At 30.7% G+C, this 24,425-nt stretch overlaps 1 protein-coding gene across 2 annotated transcripts in view; it reads left to right on the plus strand.

Moving 5' to 3' along the window:
* The first annotated feature begins 2,617 nt into the window (after positions 1–2,617).
* Positions 2,618–24,425, plus strand: part of LOC111507191 (growth arrest-specific protein 1) — a 56,076-nt gene continuing 34,268 nt past the window's right edge. Inside the window, exon 1 of one of the 2 annotated variants that reach the window (XM_023162475.2) lies at positions 2,618–2,861. The gene's annotated coding sequence lies outside the window, so the exon portion shown is untranslated. Of the gene's footprint in view, positions 2,862–11,311; positions 11,532–24,425 lie in introns of those variants that run through there. The other variant, XM_023162476.2, reaches the window with a different exon arrangement.

The raw sequence follows: 24,425 nt of genomic DNA on the forward strand, positions 1-24,425 counted from the left end.
GCCTCTGTTTGGAAAATGATGAAACAGCAGAGCACATACTTTGTATCTGTCCCACTGGGGACCGAATCAGGTTTTTAGAGTTCGGCAAAGCCGTACTCTTACCAACCGACCTTAAAGACCACTCACCATATAAACTAATCGGCTTCGTTAAGAAGCTGGGTTTATTTGGTCGAGTGAGAATACGTGTGAGCCACAATAAAATCTCGTGGGTTGCGGTGGAGGGTCAAATAGACTTACGCACTTTGAACCTAACCTAACCAATTGCCTCTTCAGCACCAAATCTGGATAAAATCATAAGGTGAAGCACTCATTCATAAAATTACCACTTTATGTCACGAATGAGTTCAATGTACTCATGTAATCGACAGTACGTAATAACATTCATTCGCTAATAATTTGATTAAATCCCAGCCATAGCAGTTTTATTCAAATTGAAAAAGGTTCATTTTCAGGAGAGATTACTTTTTGAGAAAGGTTTTGCCTTACTTCTTCTCTATCTTCACATAAAAAATAATTTGGGAATCTTCCAAAGAAACGAAGGAATCAATCAATTATTCTTCTCCAAAAATTATTCTCTGCTCAAAATATATCCTTTTCAATTTGAATTAATGAGTAGTTATGATCCTCAATTGTAAAATGCATAATAATATTCTAAAGGTGATAGTACTAGTACTAATTAATTCATTTTGTCGAGTTTTCATTATTTGTGTTAGTATGGAAAGATTAGTATGTTTGCTGATGATATATCGTTGATGTATTCAGGAAATTATTTACAAACAATAATAATGATGATGATAATAACAATCGACTACAACCACACAAAAAATAACAACATCAAGTTCTAACTACATATATGAAGTTACAGTAAAAGGCGAAGTTCAATAACTGTTAAATTGTTCTTACACATGAAAAATGAAAAATAATATGCTTTCTGATTTTATCGTGTCTGAAATATCACCGTGCATTATAGAAAAACCTAATTCATATATATCACAAAAAAATCAAAACATAATACAACTATCAACCATTTCCCATCTGTCGAGTTTTTAGGGCTTTACATTGATGTAAAGTGAGAACATATCAAAATTTAAAATCAACGAATGTCTCTTATATGTGGTTTTTCTTTTTTTCGAAAATAGAAATATATTATCAATAAAATATTCAAAATGTATTTATTTCTCTTCAGTTCATTCAAAACTGTAGTATTTGATATAATTTCGGGGATCAGCATCAAATGTTCTACTGAAACCACTGAAAATACTGCAGAATGAAGTTATTGAATGAATTTTCAGATTAAATTATAAGGAACCAATTATCAAATAACACAAACCAAAAATTATAATCAGACATGTTACACGAATTCAAACTTTGTACCTTTATTCATCTGGCGAAAAAAAAATTGAAACATTCAAATATGATTCTTGAAATGAATGATGAGCAACATAACTATTCAATAAGGTATTCAAAAAATCAGAGGGTTTTGAATATATAATATATAAAATTCTGCCAAATCCTTTGAAAAATGACAGCAAAATGAAATTTGAAAAAATCTAGAAAATATCTAAATATATTTCATACATTTTTCATTCAAGCGAATTCTTTTGTCCTTTTTCAGAGTGTTGCTGTAAGCATTGTATGTTTCTTGTGAAATAAATTGCTATTGTTTTTCAAAATAATTTAAAATGATGGTACTATTGAAATAATATATCAATAGTTGGATCAAATCTGACTGTTGACATTCGAGGATTGTATTTTTTGTAAGTGATGCGGGATAGGACGGATGTTAGTTCTTGTTATCGGTGCTTATGGATTAAGCAGTACTAGAAATCGCACGTTGAAAAATGGGACCTTGTTAAGCCTCAAGTCACACCATTTTCGTCTTTCGAGGATTACCGTTCACATAAAACTGAGAGCTGTTTAGGGTTTTTAGTGTATTTCTCAAGGTATTTCTTATCTGAATCAGCCTTAGAAATGACAAACTACTTCCTATCAGAAAATAATTTAGAACATTTCCAACAGGACACAATCAAAAATGGTTTTAGAGAATAATAGTCTATTAGGCATTACAATAATAATAATAATAATAACTTTATTCGTCTTTTCGATCATATACAGGATATAATACATGTCATAAATAAAAATATGAAAATTATATAAAACAATAATAACGGTCCACAGTATAACATAGATCGGACACTTTTATTGATTGTTCGTAATGCTGAATAACTTTTTATTTATGTTACTTGTATCACTCAAAGCTGTATAAATCATCTACTGTTCCCATAGATCCCAATTATCTGAACACGCGTTAATTAATACGGATGCTAGGGTTCCGCTTACTTTTTCTTCGTCGATAAATTTCATTGCAGGAACAAAACGAAACATTCTGAAGGAAAGACAATCATGATATCAACTACTGAATTTTAATATTTTTATAAGTACCACTCAAAATTTATGAAAATCCCTGCAAGTAAATTTAATGACTTTCTTTGAAAAAACCTTTCCTGTCCACAAAATCTTCACATCCACGCCCCTGAATGGATTTCAGGTACTCGCTGGCTGTCAGTTCTTTCCTACACAACTTAATTTTCAAGAGAGAGCTTTGCTTCAGAACCTCCAGATTGTTCGGTTCAGATCGTGCTGGCTGTGCTTGCGAGAGGACGGTTGTTCGTTTGTTTCTTCGTCGATCGTAGTTTCGTTGTCTAACTTCACGTTCAAAGCTTTACCGACGGTCAGTAGATTCTTCGACCTATTGTGAACGGGGTGCCCGTCGATTATTTGGATTTGAAAGTGGTTTTTGTGAAAATTTTTGCTAAATGTTGAGGAACATGTGACAAGGACTTGAATTGTTTCCCTCTTGAGTAAGACACTTTTCTTCAATCAATGAATAATATTTTTTTATTTACTAAAAAATTCTAAATAGTATACTTTTAGTTTTTTGTTACTATGCAAATGCAACTGAACGCATTCTCGTATCTCATAAAGGTCATCGGAGTGTTATCGAAATAATGGATGCGCGTGTTATTTTTAGTTGCAACTAACCTTGCCTCTTGAACTTTCCTAATTGACAGTTGGTTATTCTTAGCCGGCAGTTTTAACAGCCTCTAGTCAATTAATAGTAAACAAGTAATAGAATCTTCATGGTTGATATATAATTTACTATAAATGTGTCTGTTTAACATTAATGCACATAACTTCATGAAAAAAGCTATTTGATAATTTCTCTAGTATTTAGAATCTCTTTCGAAGTGAGGAAAGAAAAAAATAAGCACTAAAGGTACTTCTTTTTTGAAGTTTGATTAGATTCTATTTTGAAGTAGAATCAACAGGTTTTTTGATAGAATTCTTAATACATGCAACAGGCATACGAAAGAATCCAAAATGACATTTATTAAAACGGACGATAATCATTCGAAATTTGAAAGTTGTTTTGAACTAAAATTTTTGAAATGATACAACGTTGGTGTGTCATCTTAACCTGTGATATGATTGGAAAAATATACTTACGTAAATGTTTTGAAAGAAATATTGGTTCTGGATTTTCATATAAACAAATTAAAAAGCGCAACACATGTTTTTCCACTCAACAGCTTCTTCAGGTGTATCCAATACATATTGTAAAACCTGTGTTTATGAAAACTGGAATATGGAAATCTTTCCATAGTTTTTTTCAATAACTTCACCATGAAATTTCATGAAGTTTAAAAAAATCTGTTTTAAAATCTGTTTTTTCGTTAATCAGCTGTCACCCCCATATGAACGACAACCCTCAGAAGTTGAGAACTTGTGCGAGCTGAGGACTAACGAGGTCTTACCTTTTAACGTGTGATTCCTAACACGATATCAACCAATTCCATGAAAACTCTCAGCAAGACATTTCACTATGCAACAGCTTCCTCATGCGTGTTCAGTGTTAGGAATTATATTGAAAAATACCATTTATATTGTACTAATGATCCGCTACGACTTTGCACGGGTACAATTCAGAATTGTAATTTTGTCGTGAAACATCAAGTCTGTGTTTTTTCATAACCATCTGCAAATTGAATGATTTATCGAAAAATTCACATGTACATTATCAAACTTAATTATGAAAGTATTTAGTTGAATAAAGATTAACATAACGAATATAATTATCTCCCCGTGCTTTGATTGACTAATTTGAATAAAAGAGAATAATTGTGACCTGACCCTAATGGTAAGACAAATCATGACTTTTGTGGCAAATTTTTGATAAAATTCAATTTTCGTAGGGATGTCTAATTTTTCTGAGAATCAAATACAGCCCGTATTACACGCTAATTATATAACTTTTTGTAGTTTTTAAGTTCATCCATTACAAAAAAACAGTGATTTATTCCCAACTAAAGGAAATTATTAGAGTATATATGAAATAAATATTGAAAACATATACAGAATCCAATCTTTTCTCTGTATAATAATATATCAATAACCTTTGTTATCATCAGAATATGAGAGGTAGAAAGTTTGCTGAATAAAAGAAATTGTAGCATTTCCCAGAATTGTTCGATTTTTAAATTTGAAGCTGAAATAAGATAGTCATTTATTCATAGTTTATTTCGATGTCCTAACGATGATTCCGGCTGGTAACTGACTTTTTTTCTCGAATGGAATAGCTTCAATTTCAGTTTAAATTACACCATAAAAAGTTAGAAAAACAAGAATAAACTGAAAAAATTGGTAATGAAAAACATTTCAAACTATATCGCCAACTCAGTACTGTGAAGAACGAGAATTTTTTTTCTATTTACAAACTAACATGTTTCAGGTGACTGAATTATTGAATGCGACAAGATAAAAAGAACATATTTCTTAATGAAAAATACCTTGAATTCATAGGTTGAAAATAAAAATTTTCCTTTTGTGAACCTGTACAAGGTTCTCTGATTTCTTCTAAGGAAAATAACTTTTGTACAATGTATCAAACGTATTCCTGAAAAATGTAACTTAAGACGAAATCCTAATTCTTCGTTATAAATTATTCATTTGCAACAACTTTTTTATCGTGCTCTGATATCGTTATATGTTTCGTTCTCGTTTAAGAAAAACTAAAACAGTTCACTATTAGCTTTTCACCAAGAAAACCCGCGCAACACGTGCCGCAAATTTCTAAACCTTTCATAGTGAAAATCACTCAGCAAAATTTTTTTTATGAATTTTCATCAAGTATATCGGCCAGTTTAATGACTCATAAAGTTTTTTGGTATGAACTCCTCTGCACCGGAGCCAATACTTTGAATCAAACTCAACCATTCAGAAAATTCAGGAAATAATAACAAATGAGTAGATACGTATTGAAGAATATACAATAAATTGAACAAAACAATAAACAATGTGCTTTTTTTATTTCAGGTTTCAAATATTATTTCCTCAGAACCTATTTATGTAAATCGTAAAATGTTTTAATTATGTATATCATTAAATAGATCTGAAAGATTATTCATAAGAAAGAAAATTTAGATAAAGTTTGCTTTAGTTACATTTCAACATAGACTTTATCAATAAAACCAAATCATGATAATCTAGATTTCTTATTTTTGATGATCCCTAATATCTCTGATTCATACTAATTATTGATTTGAAATACTGAATAAAGAAGGAGTAGACTATTTACGATTCAACTCGAGACCTAATTGGGTATGTTATCTTCCACAATCTGAAACGAATCTGAATGCAAAGTTTGGCACAACTATAAATTTTCATAGAATCGGTCATTCGAAAATGAAAAAAAAATAGATTTTCATCAGTAGCTCGCTTTCTGCAACAAAAACTTCCTACAACAAATACCTTCTTCTAACGATCGTATGCTAAAGACATTTATTCTCTCACCACATCTATTTGTAAGACTTGGTCATCTCCTGATGATGCTACATTGGTGAGCGAAACGCACACCGAAACATACTATTTTTGTTCTGGTGTGGCAAAAGTTTTTTTCAAAAGATATTCTCCTGTATTTTGATAGTTAAATTTTTAGCAGTCCCTAAGCAATGATTATGAGCCTTTCATTACATAATGAAAACGTTAAAGTCTTATTGAATGATCGGTTTTTTATATTTATATGCAACATGTATACGGGCATACAGTGCATACAAACGTTTGTAAACCCGCGGGTATTGATAGATACCCAAATAAAGGTCCTTGTGTCTGTAAGATAGTCAACCTTGGAGCATGAAGATCTACTTCAACTCGTGGAGACATAAATAAATACTTTTCCGAGCCATTTTCTTACTATTTTCTCAGTAGTACACTGTTGTTATTTCTTGTGTCTAAATAAGTAGAAAGGACAATTGACAGAATATAATTAAAGAAAATAATGAATTTGACGGCATAAATTATTTGTGAACGGTTGAGTATTAAATTTGTGTGATTTCCAGGAGTATCATTTTATACCAGTCCCATCTAACTTACAGCAAAAAAGCAATATCATGATGTTGATCGGGATATTGCCGAAAAAATATATTTCACTTTGATTTTTCTTATGATATTAATTTCCAAATATCATATTCGAGTGTGGCAGATCCCATTTTCAATCAAGTTTCAACAAAGTCCGCCTGTAATTTCTCACTTCAGAAGCAAAAAAGAATGAAAATGTTTCACAAGAATACGTTTAAGCAGATTCAATCTGATGGTGTGAGGCCACGCGACTTAGGTGGTCGAATACTTCTTTTGATAAATCTGTTATGTACAATGCCTGGTCATCTTGTTCATTATGTCTCTCATTGTGTGAGACAATTCCATACGCCACGTTTCAGCAAGTTATAAAACTCTCAGCTTCTCAATTAAAATTCTCAATTACTGGTCTGTTCTGAACAAACAATAACTAGGATGAAAATAATGATAAATTATTCTAAATATATTATTCATTTTCAAATCAATCCCACAGGTATTTGGAAAGTATTCTATAATGTTGATAAACAATTCTCAATTCAATATTTTATTTCATTCATCCATTTGATATTATTAGTTGCACAAGTTTCGACTTCTGAGGGTTGTCGTTCGTAGGGGTGCGGCAGCCGGTTGAAGGAAAAACAGATTTTTTGAACAGAAACATTAATATTTTCTACTATTTCCATTTTCACTGTGATTCACAGAATCAGTTTTCACTACAATAATTATAAATCGTCACTCAGGATTAAAAGAAAATTACATTCATATCATCCAACTATCAAAAAAAGGTACATGAAGGCCGGGTGTTCTACTATTAAATTTAAATTTTTATGAAAACAGTCATATGTAGTCATGAGAAATTAAAATATTCTTTGTCTGTAGTTCAACGGATTTCATAAACGTCAACTGCAATATACTTTAAATTCAACAAAATATCCACTCCCGTAAAAAAACTCTTGTATTATCTGATAATGACTCATTACTTCTGGACTGAAGAAATGCTAAAGAAAGACAGTATAACATATTCACCCTAGACTTTCTAAATTTCGAGATACCTGATTTTTCACATACTTTTTATAAAATGATTTATCGAACACACTCAATGAACAATAAACTCATAAAAAAACTCATTAATTCAGTTTATTGTATGATTTTCACTATAATGAGTTTTACAAAAACCGCGACACGTGTTTCGCTATACGGTAACTGTCTAAAAAGTAAAATAATTTTACGCTTGAGAAAGCTGTTGCATAGCGTTCTCGCGCGTAAAAGAAGTTTACGCTTGAGAAATCTATTATAAAGCGAATCCCGGTCGCGGTTTTTGTAAAACCCTCAATGGTGAAAATCATACAATAAACTGTATTAATGAGTTTTAATATGGATTTTCATCAAGTATCGGCCAGTTCTATTCAACAATAAATACACTCATGTTTTACTGAAGGTTTTCAAAAGGAAAGCATTATTATTCCAAATGGTTTCAACCTTCTTATTAGTCAGTTGGTCTTAAGGAATTCCGATTTTCAATTATGGAATATCATTGACTTTAGGTCGATAAAATTAATTTTTTTAGAAATGGTTTCAAGGTCAAATTAGGGGTTTTTAGAAGGTTGCTGCTGACTAACCAACTTCTGAAATAAAAACTGTACATTCAAATGCAGTTTCTGGATGGATTGACCATCATTACGTTTAAACATTAGGTGCTATTAAATCAGCAGAACCAATCACTCCTGGGATGTTACAATATATGCGGTAGACTAAAATTTTTTGAATTTTATTTTAAAATTGTACGATCAGGCTCTGTTTCGTGAAAAATTAATTTAGAAAAATCAGTTTTTGAATATACAAGTCGGCTTTGGAGGTAGAAGCGAAAATTGTCTTCTCTTCAGGTAATGTACCATTTTTTTTCAAGAATCATCAAAATGTTTTCAAAAAAGTTATTCAGGAATGTTTAGTTACTCCAACTGAACCGCCATTTTTTGAGGTTGATATAATACGTTGTATTCACTCACATATTTTCGCAGATGATGCTGGAAAGTACTTTGAATGAATATATACGTCAAAAAATATTAGGTTTCAACAATTTAATGTTCCTGAAATTTTATATGAGGTCTCATCTCTGTAACATTTTGACAAATCACGAACAAAAAGTATACACTACCTGAAAGGAAAATGATTTTCGCGTCATCCTTAAGGCCGACTTGTTTTCCATAAACTGAAAATATTCTTGAAATTAATTTTCCACCAAGCAGTACTCCGATCCACAATCTTTAAATAAAATTCATAAATTCCATTCAGGCACACCTCTTATAACGATACTGTATAATTTCAGGCACATTTTCCTCTTTTTTTGGAATTTTTCAATATTTGTTTGACAGAGGTATCGTGGGTTCTGCTAGTTCAATGATGAGACATAATTTCAGTCTCACTTTAGTCTTCTCTTCTCTCTGTCAAATTCAAAATTTCAAAAATATGATGTATTTCAATTTGGTTATCATATCCTAATGTTCAAGCAACGAATTCATAAAAAAACCGATTGAAGGGGAAGGGGAGTCTAATATTAGCTTAAAATTATGGCGTGATACGATTTGACAATTTTCTGTTTTCTCAGATTATGTTCTGCTAGTTTTATGTGAATCTATCATCTGTTCTTGGCTTTTCTGAAATCATTTTGAATTTAAAGTGGTCATCTGGACCCACATTTGCGTACATTCTCCATATTTCAGAAACCATCACGTTTTGAATAGTTCAAATAGTTGATACGGATTAGTGTTTTTAAAAAAAATCCTTCTGGCTATAAGAGATAGTTTGAGGGTCAAAATTCACTTTTAACAAAACTTGTTGCAGTGCATCAAGAACTTGCAAAGTTACCACAACTCGTTGAGTTTCAAACAAATAAATTCGAAAAGTATGGATCTGAAAATTTCGTTTTCATATTTTTCAATGCTTGAAAAGCTATATATCAGTTATTCGAAAATGAAGTCATGAAGATTAAGTATATAAAATTACTGATACTGTCATATATGTGGATTCAACATCAAGAACTTTCAAGATGAATAAACTTCATTGGAGTTGTTTTGAAAATTTTAGACAGAATTATTATTCCTTTTGTCATTTCTCAAACATACTTTTGCAGTTAAAGAAAAATTATCAATTATCAATAAGTATAGTTATAACTTATTAATGATTCCTCGCTTTTTAGAAATATTCGATGTAATTATTTCATCAGCAACTATCGTATACTTAGCTTATTGTTTTTCTGGTATTCATTATCAAGCTTCTTTGAGAAAAAAATAATGTTTTTACTGCGCCTGATCATTTTTAATGTTTTTTTCAATTCTTCTAGCGTGTGCCTTTCTTATCCATTGATTTTTTTTGGTGCTAAGTCAATGATCCACTCTGTATATGAAGACATCATGGAATTTATAAAATTTGTATTGATGACCATCTCAATTGATAAAAACTTAAGCCTGAAATTTTTAATTCATTCGTCCATGTGAATATGGACATCCCACCGATATAAAATACATAATCAATTTGCAATGACTTTGACTTGACTTTGACCTCTTATAATGTCACTAGAAATGTTTGCATTTTTTTTATTTCAATTGATAAAGATTCAAAAGTGAAAACTATCGAGGAGAGATACATACGTATAAGAAAATGAATATTTCGAAATTTATTTCGAGAGTTTTGATCTATGGGGTGTTTCTACCCCGCTTGGGGTTTTGTTCACGAGAGTTACTAGTTAACAATATTTTTCTCTGACGAAGGTTTCATATATGTAGCGGAGCCGTGTTGAAATTAATTGAGTCCCAGACACATTGCTGTCTAGGAAGGATCTTTTCTTTACTGACGAGAGGTAATACCTCGAAATAGCGGTCTGCAGGTGATCTACTTGAATAACTTCAGCATGGTCCCGCTGCTGGATGAATGAGAAACATCTGCGAGACTAGCATCTGTGGGAAATCTTGCATAAATGCCTGTCGAATATAATTCAATATCCAGCGTGGTATTAGCCGGGGAAGTAGTTTACTACACCCTACTGTGTGGGTAGTTGGGCGAGAATATTATTTAGAAATGTATTTCGAAATATTCATTTCCTGATAAGGATTGTTTGTAAAGTTAACCGTAAACTCTTGAAATTTAAAGTGTTCCGAGCGGGGGTGTCATCCCCCAATTGTTATTGAATAGTCACTGAAACTTCATTTAATTCCCCTTTCCAGTGGCGCTTTACTTTTGAAGCGTTGGCAACAATATGTTGTCTAATCAGGATTGTTCATAATGTATGCATGAACACGGATAACATCCTCATATTTCAACCAATTTACACAAAACGTTGATGAATTCACACTTTGATTTCCCTACTGAATCACTTTGTTCATTGGTGAAAACCATATGAAAAACCAATCAGTAGTTTTTGAGTTTAGCGCTTTCGCACAGAAACATATACAGATCTGGCTGTAGCGATTTGCAATTGGATTGGTTAAAAATGTGTACAGATATTTTGCAACGTTTTTCCTTCTCCTTTCAGATTCCTATTTGAAGAATAGTATTTTTAAAATGAGCAAGTAGAAAAAAAGGGAATAAGCCTTTGTATCAAAATCAAGGACAGCGGCCCTCTTTGGGAATGCCATAAATTAATAAATAACAGATTCCATACATTCTCCTAGATAGAATTTTTTTGACTAGATCCTACTGCAAATAAATCCAGTTACGACTAGCATATTTTAGACACATTCAACTTTCGAAGTCATTACAACGTTCCGCTTGAAATTATATTTCAGTCAATTAATTCTGAGTTATTGCTGCCCGATCTTTCTACAGATGTCGTTTATTTTCGCGCTGTCGCTTTGTTAATTTGTCCTCTTTGCTTCAACAAAATACATAAGCAGCGGCTTCACTTTGTTACTTCCAGTTGTGATAAGCGTCATGTCTCCAATATTACATGGACTCGTTTCGATTCATGAGCAAGTAGGATATGATCGAAACGCTTGTTCATGATTTGATATCGATAATTCATAGAGTAGAAGTCATTAGCTGTGAATAATTTCAAAATGCTAACCGGACTTTCACTTTGAACCAGTTTAGAATTGATGTCACCTATAGGGTGACCACTTGACAAGGTACGTTCTGAATTTACGTTTATGAGAGTTGAAATTTCTCATCGATTATTATCATAATATTAATGAGATGAGGTCATATTTTGAAAATGATTAAAAATAAACTAATGTATTGTTTTTAGAAATATTCTCATTTGAAGTTGATACTATTTTGCATGCGTTCAAACGAATTCTCGAAGTAGTTTTACTAATATGAGTTTGAAATCTCAATAAGACAAAAGTCATTAAAAGAAATTCAGAAGAAAAAAAGGAAAGAGCCTTCAGTATTTTTTGGTTCTCTTCAAGAAGTCGACGATTCATGAAGACACTCTTAGTCGAAACAATACACGTTTTTATTCAAACATTAAGTGAAATAATGTTTACAAAAGTCAAGGATATCTTTCCAAGATGAATCCCACTGAAGTACCGATTTCGGAACATATTTCCTTTGATTTTCGTGCGGAAGTTCATGAAAGCCTAAGTGGGGTAAATACATTTCTAGTAATGAAAAAAGAAATGAAAATTTCTCCATCAATACATTCCTAGTAGTTTTTTGATTGATTCGGTCGTTACTTGATGAAGATCCATAGGAATTCCATAAACAATACCTGACGATTTGATCTTCACAAACTTTATTTTCATAAAATATATCAAGACATGTTTCGCTATCACAGTAGCTTTTTCGAATAATCTAAGACTGAAGCAAGGTGAAAATATTTATTAATATTTTCTCAGAAATTAAAACAGCCTTGACAAGATACATTGGGGTTATAAAATAAAGGCAAGCTATACAGTTCAACTTTGTAAAATAATCAAATTGGTGTTTACCACCGAAGTTTTTTTAATCTTCGCAAAGATCGGTGCCAGGAAAAATTGGTGACATGGTGAGCTTCATAATTCGTTATTGAATGATGATTGATGGAAACAAGAAAATACATACAGACAGGAATATACCTTCAGACAGCTATACCAACTATCAACTATTGCACATCTACGAAAATCTCTTTTAAAAATGTCATAAAAGGTTTTTAAATTATTCTTGATCAAAATGATTTCTATGTTTTTCATAAAATTCAAAATAAAAATATTGGGATTTTGTTTTTTCTGTTTTCTACTGTTTTCATTTGCTGTTTTTGTACACTCACTGTCCAGACACTGAGATCATATTTCTAAGATGCCGCTAATTCTACTGATTCATACATTTTGTCGTAGTTCTGGTAAACTTGGAATTTTATAAATTGTTTCTACGGTTTTTCTAACCAATCCATAATATGATATGTTTAAGAAATCGAATATATGTGAAAACACTCAATATAAACAGAATATGTTTTTATTCAAATGTTGAGTGGAATACCGTTTTGAAAAATCACGGACGATATTGGTACCTCTCAAGTACCAATTTCCGAAAAATGTTTACTCTTGATATCTGTTATTTATGTTTTTTTTTCACGACTATCTCTGAAGACACTCAGTATAAACAGAATATGTTTTTATTCAAACGTTAGTAGAACACCATTTATAAACATAAAGGACGATATTAGTACCTCTGAAGTACCAATTTCCGAAAAATGTTTACAATTGATTTTGGTTTTTCGTGCTGAAATTTATGAAAGCCTGGGAGGTTTTATACATTTCCAGTAATAGTCTGGTTCACATGTACTCGATTTAGCTCTTTTTGGTGACATTTTTCAGCCCTGTCCAAAAATTACGACCAAGGTGTCATTCGATTCGTATTTTTGCCTAGAAAGTTTAAGGATAAAAATTACAAAAGTTATAAACAATTAAGTGAAAAAAAATTAGGCTTTAGTTTTTTCTTACTATCTCGGAAAATTTTCAAAATTTTGGAAATTTTAAAAAAGATTTGAAAAGACCAATGAATTTGCGTAAAAAAAGTCCCGACTCCCGAAACTGTATCTCGATTATTTATAATTTTTACAGAGCCCTGAAAATAGAGCCAAAAGCGGGTAGTCTGGCTTCCGCGCGCCTTTCGTCACTCTGACATAAAAACAAAAAAATTATTTAAACATATTGAATGTGAATATTAAGAAACGAAAAAATTCATGTAATGTTGGGATACATCAATAAACAATAATCCGCAGTCAAAAAATGTTTATCCCAATTTTAACGTTAATTATATATTTGTTAATTAATAACTTTTTCTGAATTGAAAGTTAATATAAAAATCCCTATAATTATTAAACTAAAACCCTGGCATTTTTTTCCTTTCCACAGGGATTTAGTTTAATAATTATAGGGATTTTTATATCAACTTTCAATTCATTGTTTATAACTTTTGTAATTTTCATCGGCGCGTTTTCGGACCTTTCCTTAACCTTTCTAGGCAAAAATACGAATCGAATGACACTTTGGTCTTAATTATTGAACAGGGCTGAAAAATGTTACAAAAAAAGTACATGTGAACTAGACTATAATCTGAGACTGCAGCAAGGCAAAAATAATTATCGATATTTTCTCAAGAATTGACGTTACCTTGGCAAGATATATAAATATGTTGGAACAAAGGCCAACTAGTTATACTTTGTAAAATAATCAAATTGGTTTTTTATCACTGAAGTTCTTCAAAGTGACAAAAACCCTATTAACCGTTGTCGATGCCATGAACAATTGGTGTGCTTAATGGTGGTGGTGAGCTTAATGATTCGTGATTATATAATGACCGATGATAACAGAAAAAATTCCTTCTGATTGTGCAATGTTTTCGTCGATTCTTTGTTGTTAACTATCAAGTAGTGATCTATGAAAAACTCTTAAAATATTCCATATGACTCCAAATTACTCTGGATCACATGTATGAAATATTATTGTTATATATATATATATATATATATATATATATATTATTGTTATATATATATATATATATATATATATATATATATATATATATATATATATATATATATAATTGATAGTGTAACGACCGTATGTATGTATAGAATAGTAGTTTTTCGGGGATTCGGTCTGATTAGAATAAATATTTACTCTTTTTAGCTGCCCGAGCTTTCGCTAATGTTTATTAGCTTTATCGAGGGCTGTGCTATTTGAGAATATTCAATTTGAATATGACAGTTGTCATTTTGATGTTGAAGACTTCTTTCAAAATTGAAATTTTCAAATTGAATATTCTCAAATAGCATAGCCCTCGATAAAGCTAATAAACATTAGCGAAAGCTCGGGCAGCTAAAAAGAGTAAATATTTATTCTAATCAGACCGAATCCCCGAAAAACTACTATTCTATATATATATATATATATATATATATATATATATATATATATATATATATATATATATATATATATATATATATATATATATATATATATATATATATATATATATCAAAACTAAATCATATTGAAACAATTACGTTACATTAAAAATATCATATTCAATTCATTTCAACTTTGATATTCCCAACAAACTATAATATGGAGTTATTTAGCAATATACTAATTGAAATAAAATCACCGACATTGAGAAAAATTCATGAAAAAACAATAATGGAAAGTTGATTTGTTTGCTTTGAAAAAACTAGTCATTGCACACCATAGGGGCTCAGGCAGCCATATTTTGATGCAGAGTATATTCGTTACCCAGAAAAGAACTTTGAGAATAGTATTCAAATGGAAGATGCGTGACTCGTTGAGGCCACTTTTCTGCAGAAATAAAATATTAACAATATTTGAAATATTCATTCTAGAGACTATCTGCTTACTTCATAAACATAAAGAAAAGTTTGAAAGCCATACAGAAAGGTCTACGCGCAGCGATAAAAAACTTGCCCTTCCGCTGACCACATCATCTTTGACCAGGCAGTCTCAAATCTATAGATGTAGACAAATATATAATCATCTAACAAAACATATTAAATCAATTAATGAACTTAGAAAATTTAGAAAATCAGTTAAGAACCTTGTTTTGGGAGAGTGCTTCTACAGTTTAGAAGAGTATTTTGCATACAAATTCTAGTCTTTCGGTATACCATGATGTATATTACGATTTATCCCAAGTAATTTCAAAATTGTGTTGTTTTATTGATAATATTTTTCCGTATCTTTGATATTATTTGATTGTTTCCTTCTTGTCAGTTATTTTTAAATTTCACTATATTTTTGTGAATACTTTATAGTCTTAAAAAAATAACATTTCATATATTTTTAACATTTTATATATTCATAAACACGATACCCTTTGTCGATCAATTGTATTACATTTTATACAATAAAGATCAATCTATCTATCTATAGTTATTCGAAGAATAAATATCTGATAATTTTTGGTGTTATCATCATTTGAGATTCAAGATATTGATAGTCACACCACCAATAATAATACAATTCAATATTGTTTTTCAAGTATTCGTCCGAAATATACAAAAATAGATGAGCTTGCCGTTGAATAGCAAATACTATTGGGTGTTTGTTTACCTATTCCGTTAGCACTATGGAAAAACTTGACATATCTCACTTTTTTTTCGGGTACCCCCATCCAATCCTGTAAAATAACTGATTTGATATTACTCAGGTAGATATAATTGCACAAAAAATCTTTATGTACTTCTACTAGCACGCATCGTTTCCAAATCCTTGAAATTAAGTTGTAAAAGTCTTCCAAGAACATGTGCACCTGACAGAATGATTGAGCGATTTTCTACAGAATAAGTTCTACCTGCGCTCCTCATAATAAAACCAAAAGTCTTTGGTAACCAGCTGGTTTGTAAATTAGGAGATACGTCAAGAGTGGAAATGGTCAAAACTGACTATGGCAGATGTGTGCTGAGTTTTGATTATACAGGGTATTTTCAAATTTCAGTTTACATTTTGAAGAAACTGCTATGCTATTTCTCTTTGGTATGAATATTTCATTATTTCACTCCGGCAAGAGAAATACATATTTCGATATAAATCTAAAAACGTAACTAAAATGATGTTCGTATACAGTGCCTCCAAAAAGTCTGCATCATATGAAAAACTATTTTTTTGATTTCTTCAAAAAATGTATTCTTTATATACGCTGCTGTCTGTAATCCAAAATACAATTGTCAAACTTCATATTTTCTCATGAAATACAAGGAACATCAAAACTTTCTTCAAAAGGTCGAAAGGTGAGAAATGATGTTACAAACTATTGAAAATATGCAAACCACTCAGACTTACAAGTAGAGCCATTTGTAATGAGATTTTTTTCAAATATTTTTTTAATTCTCTTTCATTTCTATATAAAATTGGTAGCTTATTCAAATGATTGAATAATTTGAAACCATGTAAACTTTACCTATATAGAAATACAACCCATTTATGACAAAATATACAAGTCATTTTGGATAATATGGAATCTGAAATTTTAATTCATTTATAATTTTTTGATTGAAATAAATATTCAGTAGTACATATTTGAATAAATAGATTGATTGAACTACATTTATTAAATTTTACATGTAGGCCTTTTTGTCGAATCTACTAACTATCTAATTGTCCTAAATGGCCAATATTTTGAAACTTCCAAAAGAAAATATCTGAAGGTGTGAAATTTGGTTGACCATGGATTTGTGAGGTATAAATATTGTTCTAAATTTTCAGACCATATTCAACTGAAAGTAGAGAGGATGTGTTGCGAAAAAATACCGAAAGTTCAACAAATATTTTATTTTTTGTATGGTTGTTGGTTTTATTGTTCGTAATAAATAGAGTCAAAAACTACTCAACCAATTGTGAAAATTCCCTCACCTATATAAAGCTACATTATCATCAAGTAACATAGACTGTAATTCATTTAAAAAAATGCTCTACGAAAATTACAGTAGTGTATACCAAAAAATAAAAAAATTGTCTATCTGTTCTGTTGTTGTCTGTCTGTTCTGTTAAAATATGTTTTTACGTTAACCTGCTGTCGCTCTTCCCTACGAACCTATAAAAGTCGAAAATTGAGCGAGCTAAGGATCAACGAGGTTTCACCTTTTAACTTGCTATTCCTAGCACGGGTTGGACGATAGATAGTCACGCCAATCTAACCGACTACCGTCTCGCTACAGATGTTTATGAAAAAATGTATTTGAGTTTTATTTACTCTCCACTTCAGAAATAACCCTATATCGGGGTTGATTTTATCCTGGTGTAGATGCCACCCCTTCTCGGGGGTGAAAATGTTTCACTTAAAATATATTCGTGAATGATTATATATACATACCTTTTTTCAGGAAGTCATTACTTTTTGACCCATTAGAGAGTGTCAACTTTTAAACCAATAAACCCACATTTTCAGACGGTTTTTCACGAATAACTCAAACCGTGAAAATAATTCTAAGTGAATATGTAGCTTAAAAAACAAAAAAATGAAATGTATGGTGTCTGCAGACCAAATACAGACGGAGTATTTGTTGTTGAATGTTGGTTCTTATTCGTCAATTACTAATATTGGAAGATTCAACAAGAAGTTGCCAAAGAACGATGTATTTTTCGAAAGAGAATCATACATCCGTCTTTGAATTTCGATTGTTTATAAAAGTCCTAGCATCGAAATTAAGCGATCTCTAACGGAAATAATGTTGGTCACCACTTTTTACGACAAAAATGTGAAAACCACCCTCTATTCACCACCCCAATCAAAAATCATCGTCACTACTTCACAGTTCATGTTATTTATGTGACCATTTCTCATCGAATAAGTAGCCAAAATAACACATAAGTCAAATATTCGGAAAAATCATAGTTGATCAGATTTCAAATCTATTCAGATTCAAACAATTTCAATGGTGAGCCTTCAAAATGTTCTCAATGTCTCAAATGTTTGACGTTTGCAAACGCCAAATTTCATTGAAATATTTAATTTTCAAATATATAATTTCCAAGGTAAACCAGTAATGAAAATACGTACTCGGCAAATGAAAACTAATGTATCCTTCCAGAAATGTATAGTGTAGCAGAAAATTGATATTTTGATATCTTACTTGAGAAGATGAATGCTTCTTCTTGGCGTAGTTGTTACAATGTTGAGTGTCTGGTTTCAATAAAAGGGTCAAAAAATGTTTCTCAAACTATGTGAAATTATAATAACAAAATCATGAAATATTCGCGACAATTTTCTTAGGTTGTTTTTTGTTAATAAATTTCATGGTATTTTTCTCATTCAGAATATTTTTCATTAACGAATCTTATTTTCAAATATTCCTGTTACGAGTCTCAGAAAAATTATAGTATTTTAATCTTGAGAAAGTGCTATTGTGCGTTGAATAACATACTATTGTTGATATCAAACCAGCAGTGATTTCAACTACTACATCAAGCAGTCAGAATGTTAAAATCACCATTTATAATTCAATGTATACAAGCCTATCAAAAAATAAAAGATATCAGTTTCAAAAAAATATTTTAGCACGAATTTTTGCTTTTGAAAGGTTTGAATTTAAATAAAGGAGGTTGAGGATGGGTTTGGATGAATTTCAAGCACCATCGCTAACATTATTCAAAGAAACGTTTTTGCGTAATCTACAGGAAGAACTTCTAGTTAATAGAAAAAATACAAATTTCAGAATTCTTCTCGAATATTCCAAAAAAGTAAATTAAAAAATATAATTTGAGTTTTCAGTTAGTTTAGAACTTCTAGTTAATAGAAAAAATACAAATTTCAGAATTCTTTTCGAATATTCCAAAAAAGTAAATTAAAAAATATAATTTGAGTTTTCAGTTAGTTTATATATATATATATATATATATATATATATATATATATATATATATATATATATATATATATATATATATATATATATATATATATATATATATATTGTAGACTAAAACTAACAGGAGTAGCAGCTAGCTTATAAGTAGCGTTCCAATTCGATCGTATAGTGTAATGTAAAGATGAGAAAAACAGGAAGAAGGAAAAAGAAAAGACATAAAAGAAGGGAAAATTAAAATGAATGGACAAAGAGGAAGAAAAAATGAAGCAAGGACAGAAATTTTTGATAACTCATTTATCAAACAAGAAATTATTAAAAAGAGAAAAAATTGAAAGAAAAAGAAAATGAAAACCATTAAAAAATGAATGAAACAGTAAGAGACAAATAAAAGAAAAAAGAAAAACAACTTATTAGGAAGAAGAAATTTCACATGTTAAAATAGACTGGCAAATTGGTTATACCAACGCCATTTGAAATCATCACACACTCACGCTGCACATGCTTGCAAAAAGTTTAGTTTGAAATTCATCGATTTAACACTTTTTGGGTTTATATTCTCACATTGCTGTATGAATATGAAGCATTTGAATACCAAAAAGCGTTTTTTCCAATGACTAATATCTTTTGAAAATATCCTCTTTTCAATTTATACTACAATACCTATATTACGGAAGTAATATACACAAATTTTAATATTCAATAAATGATCGCAAAATTAAAAAAAACGCCAATGAGACAAGATTAAGCGGAACCAACAAGAATTTTACATTTATAATGTTGAAAATGATGATAATGGAAAATATTCCAAAAAATGTTTTTGTGAGAATCTGTAGTTATAGTTATGTTATCGCAACAAACTCGCAATATTGAAGTGTCTTAAGGCGAAACATCGGTGTATACCAGTGAGGGTGAAAGTGTTCTATGTGAGTACAATTTATTACCATTCATTCAAAGTAGAACTCATGTGAATGATATCTGATTCTTATTCCACAACAAATGTTTGAAATACAAACTGAGTAGAGAAAAGTATCTTCTGTATAATTCAGTGTTCATATAGAAGTATTTGTTTCGAAAGAATTATTTTCTTTCGTGTAATTCAATGTTTATATGAAAATAGCTGTTTCAGGAGGACTTTCTTTCAGTTTGTATCTGAAAGTTACTTCTTTGCATGATCTACACATACATGTATGAGTTTCAAATTGATTACTTCCTTCCTTTCTTTGGAAGATTCTCTCATCCCATTTTTTTGTATCAGATGGAGTAGTAGAAAGCCAAAAACATCCTTTCCCAAAAAATCAATCACTCCTAAAAATATAATCCCTTCAATTAAAATAAGATTCCTCTTGGCTGGGATTAAATCAAATAGGTGAATGAATGTCATTACGATGTCATCGATGACATAAGCAGATCAAGCTTACTCCGTGACATTCAAAATCGTAATTCATGAATGAAGTGTGTGTATTTGCTATAATGTTATCCAATTTGGTACTGAAGAGCCTTAGGGCAAGTGTCTTAAGGCGAAACATCGGTGTATATCAGTGAGGGTGACAGTGTTCTCATCCCATTTTTTTTTGTATCAGATGGAGTAGTAGAAAGCCAAAAAATTCTTTCCCATGAAAAAATAAAATACTGGAATTCGACCAAATTTCTTCATACCCAACTCTATAATGTAAAATCTCAATTATTATTATCTATGTACCTACCAATTCATGTAAATCAATCACCATCTCGAAATTTGAAATCTTAATAAAACCTTGCGCTGCCTGTCATAAAACGTCAAGACAGTAAACCCATATGGCACGACACGAGAAGCATAAATGTATGGTTGCATATGTCGCGCCTCAATGCATTTCCGGTCATTAAATTGAACAAAAGTTTGTTCAATCATCAGCCAGTCACATCAAAGAAGAAAAAACTGCATTATAAAGAATGAAATATTGATCCATTGTTGTTTATTTTCGTCTTCCTAACAGTAGTTCAGTCATTATATTTCAACTATCACGGTCGAGTGTGAATCAGTTGTTTGATAATATTTCTGTAAGAAAAAAGTGTAGTAGGAGTAATGTATTCAAATGTACTACAGGGTGATGAAAAAATGTAGTTGACTCAGATTGAGTCGGTGAGATAACACATTACTCATATCTAATATGTGATATATTACAGGGCGGGCAATAAACCTTTCTTTTCTGTTGAATGCCAAAAAGCCGTAATGAAGTCCAATCTATTGTCTTCTTTATACAATTATGATGCTGACTACCAAACAAGACTTTTTTTATCAAACACGAATGCTAATAACGGCAGAGTCACTTGAGACTGAAAAAGTTCGTATTCAATGTTGATTCCCACGTTTATTTCTAACGTTAATCATGTATTGCGGTTTAATCAATTATTAAAAACTGTTGAAATGTAACGTGAAATACGTAATCATGGAATTTCAATAATTTTAAGTAAATTTCATCTCATATCTTCTTGCTAACATTAAGAAACCCCATATTGTGCATGATACTCCTATGTCGAACACAGATCAGTCCCAGAGTCCAGCTTTGTTAAGGTTGTTCAAATCGTATGTTTGAAACTTTCTGTAGATCATCTCAATTAACGGAATAACCAAGTAAGGAACTTAGACGAATAAACTTAAATGAAGTATCAACTCATGGAAAAATTTGTCAAACTAAATTCACACAAATCTTCTTCTTTCAGGACCTTAGTGTGATAGACGTTTGTCATGGCTATCTGGATATAACATACTTTTGAAATGTGTCTATTATTGAACATCATCCATGAATTAACGGTCCGATAGAATAACACGAGATCACCCCATAATATGAATTATGAATTTGTAAACTGACTTCATTATCAGAAAATAAAAGGTGAACATTTTGAACATTCCCCGGCATGAACATTTTTTTATTGAAAATTTGATCGTTTTTTGCAGAAACTTGAAACGAATATGCAACTGTCCATTACTTATCCACGTTAAATAAACCACTAAAAATTGTAATTATTCAGTAACTTCTCGTATTCATAAATGTTGCCATGATAAATATGCAATGTTTTAAAAACTCAAAAAAAATTCACATGTGAACAAATGGGCCGTGCCTGGTTGCCATTCCTAAAAAAAAGAAAATGGAAATACGAACCTGATAAATTCTCAGAAAACATCCTGTATATGTATTCATGTAGACTATAGAGTGTGACATCTTTGGGTATATATGACGGAGCAACTTCTGGACAATTAAACACCGTTTCTTTCGCATTAATATCACTACTTTGTCTCATTATTTAGAACAAACTTAACTTACTCAGTCTACTTGCTTAGTTGGATTCATAATTTGAATATATTGACTTGGTAATTTTTTCTATTTTCTCAAAACCATATACATACAGGAACAAAGTATTCAATGACACATAAAATTTCTATTCATGTTTTTTTTTAATTTTATTGAGAGCTACTATTCAAAAAACATACTTTTGTACAACAAAGCATTTCTCAGATTTATATTCGAACGATTTCTGTGAATCCAACATTTTTCTTCATTTGCTACCTACAACAAAGTAAGTAGTTTCTCTTCAGGAAAAATAATAGGTACCTATTCTTGTAAAAAATAATTATTACTTGACTGTTATAGTTAATCAGATATATCAAACTTTTTCTATTGTGAGATACAAAGATGCAAGTTATATTCAGCTATCAGTCATAGAAATATTATTTGTGAAATACAAGTAGTTGATATGAATGTTGAAAATAGTTTGATTCAAAATCATTCACTATATTCAAGATGTTAATAAAGAATTGAGATTAACTCATGTAATAACTTACAAAATGAACCTACAGACATTAATATCCTTGAATCATATCCCGGTGGGTGGTTTTTAATGATTTTTAAGTTCTGGGTGGCCTCAGCGATAATGCTAGTGATCACTTTCAAAATTGAAGCCTGCTAATCCTCCAGTCGAAGATTAAAAAATTGTTACTTTTTCAGTAGGAGCGTTCGTGAAAACTCGAAAGTATTCGAAGCGTTTTGTACTTTACTGTTGATTGTTCCATAAAAAAGTTATTTCAAATGATATTTTTCATAATTCGCGTTCAGAAAAAATTGCTCCGACCGTTAATGTTTGCTTCGAAAGAATAATAGTCTACTCATATTTTCAACTCAATTTTTTCCACCCCCGCGAAGTTCGATCCAACCCTTAAATTCCAAAAAATAGTAAGACTCAAGCGATGTCTTATTTGAAAGTCATCTTAGTCATATATTATGAAGTTTCCTTTTTTTTAAATTTGATGAAGAAGTTATCGAGAAGTGATGAATGATTCCAATTTCATTTATTTACATTTAGTATCTCACAGTATTTTTACCGAAATTATTTCGACGTATTAGGTTTCTCTCAAAAGCTTTCTTAACTACGGAATGATTATCGATAATTTAACTCAACTATAATAAGGAATTTGCGCTGATATTACAGCATAGTCGTTAATCGTCATAACTGGCAGTATTGGTCCATTCTCAGTCCATGAAATCCATAAACAATATGCTGAAGAACTGGACGTGTAGGCTGGAGTTTATATCGACTGTGCTATTGACCCTTTCAAAATACTAACAACTATGTAGGAATAGACAAGTACTACTAAGGTGAAGTTGGACACGCATAGTACTCCAGAAAAGTCATGTTTCTAATTATCTATATAGGGAATGCTAATCATCTGATTCGCTTGGTGGCTATTTAGATTCGCTGAAATTACCTATTGAGAATAATATCACCTAATATAATAAATTGAAATTGAATGGAACCAACTCATAAATTCAATAAAGCCAAAAATTAAGATCCATCGTCAATCATTTTTAGAGAGCTGTTTACAATGCTGTTTAATACATGGAGAGTTGCATTTGATATTTTGCTGTGGCGATTAACGGGACGGAGAAAGTAGAAAATATCTAGAGATAGATATCCTATTCTATTTTTTTCCTTTTTAATTGGGGTTAGACGTTTTTCTATATATTTTTAGTTTATTGATTGTAATTAGAAAACATAAGAATCACTTCCAACAAGTTTTACTAATTTGTTACTAAAAAATTATAGGCTTCATATTAGTTTCATCGAATTGGAAGTTACTTCTATTTGGAATAAAAAAACAAGAAACAACAACAATCAGCTAAAGATTAAAAGGGTATTAAAATAAACTGAATGTTTTTGTGGCATGTTGTAGTGTCCC

Source organism: Leptinotarsa decemlineata, unplaced genomic scaffold (genome assembly GCF_025532065.1).
Source record: "Leptinotarsa decemlineata unplaced genomic scaffold, Ldec_3_MD MMD2_tig00026299_RagTag_RagTag, whole genome shotgun sequence".
In the NCBI taxonomy this organism is placed as follows: Eukaryota; Metazoa; Arthropoda; class Insecta; order Coleoptera; family Chrysomelidae; genus Leptinotarsa; species Leptinotarsa decemlineata.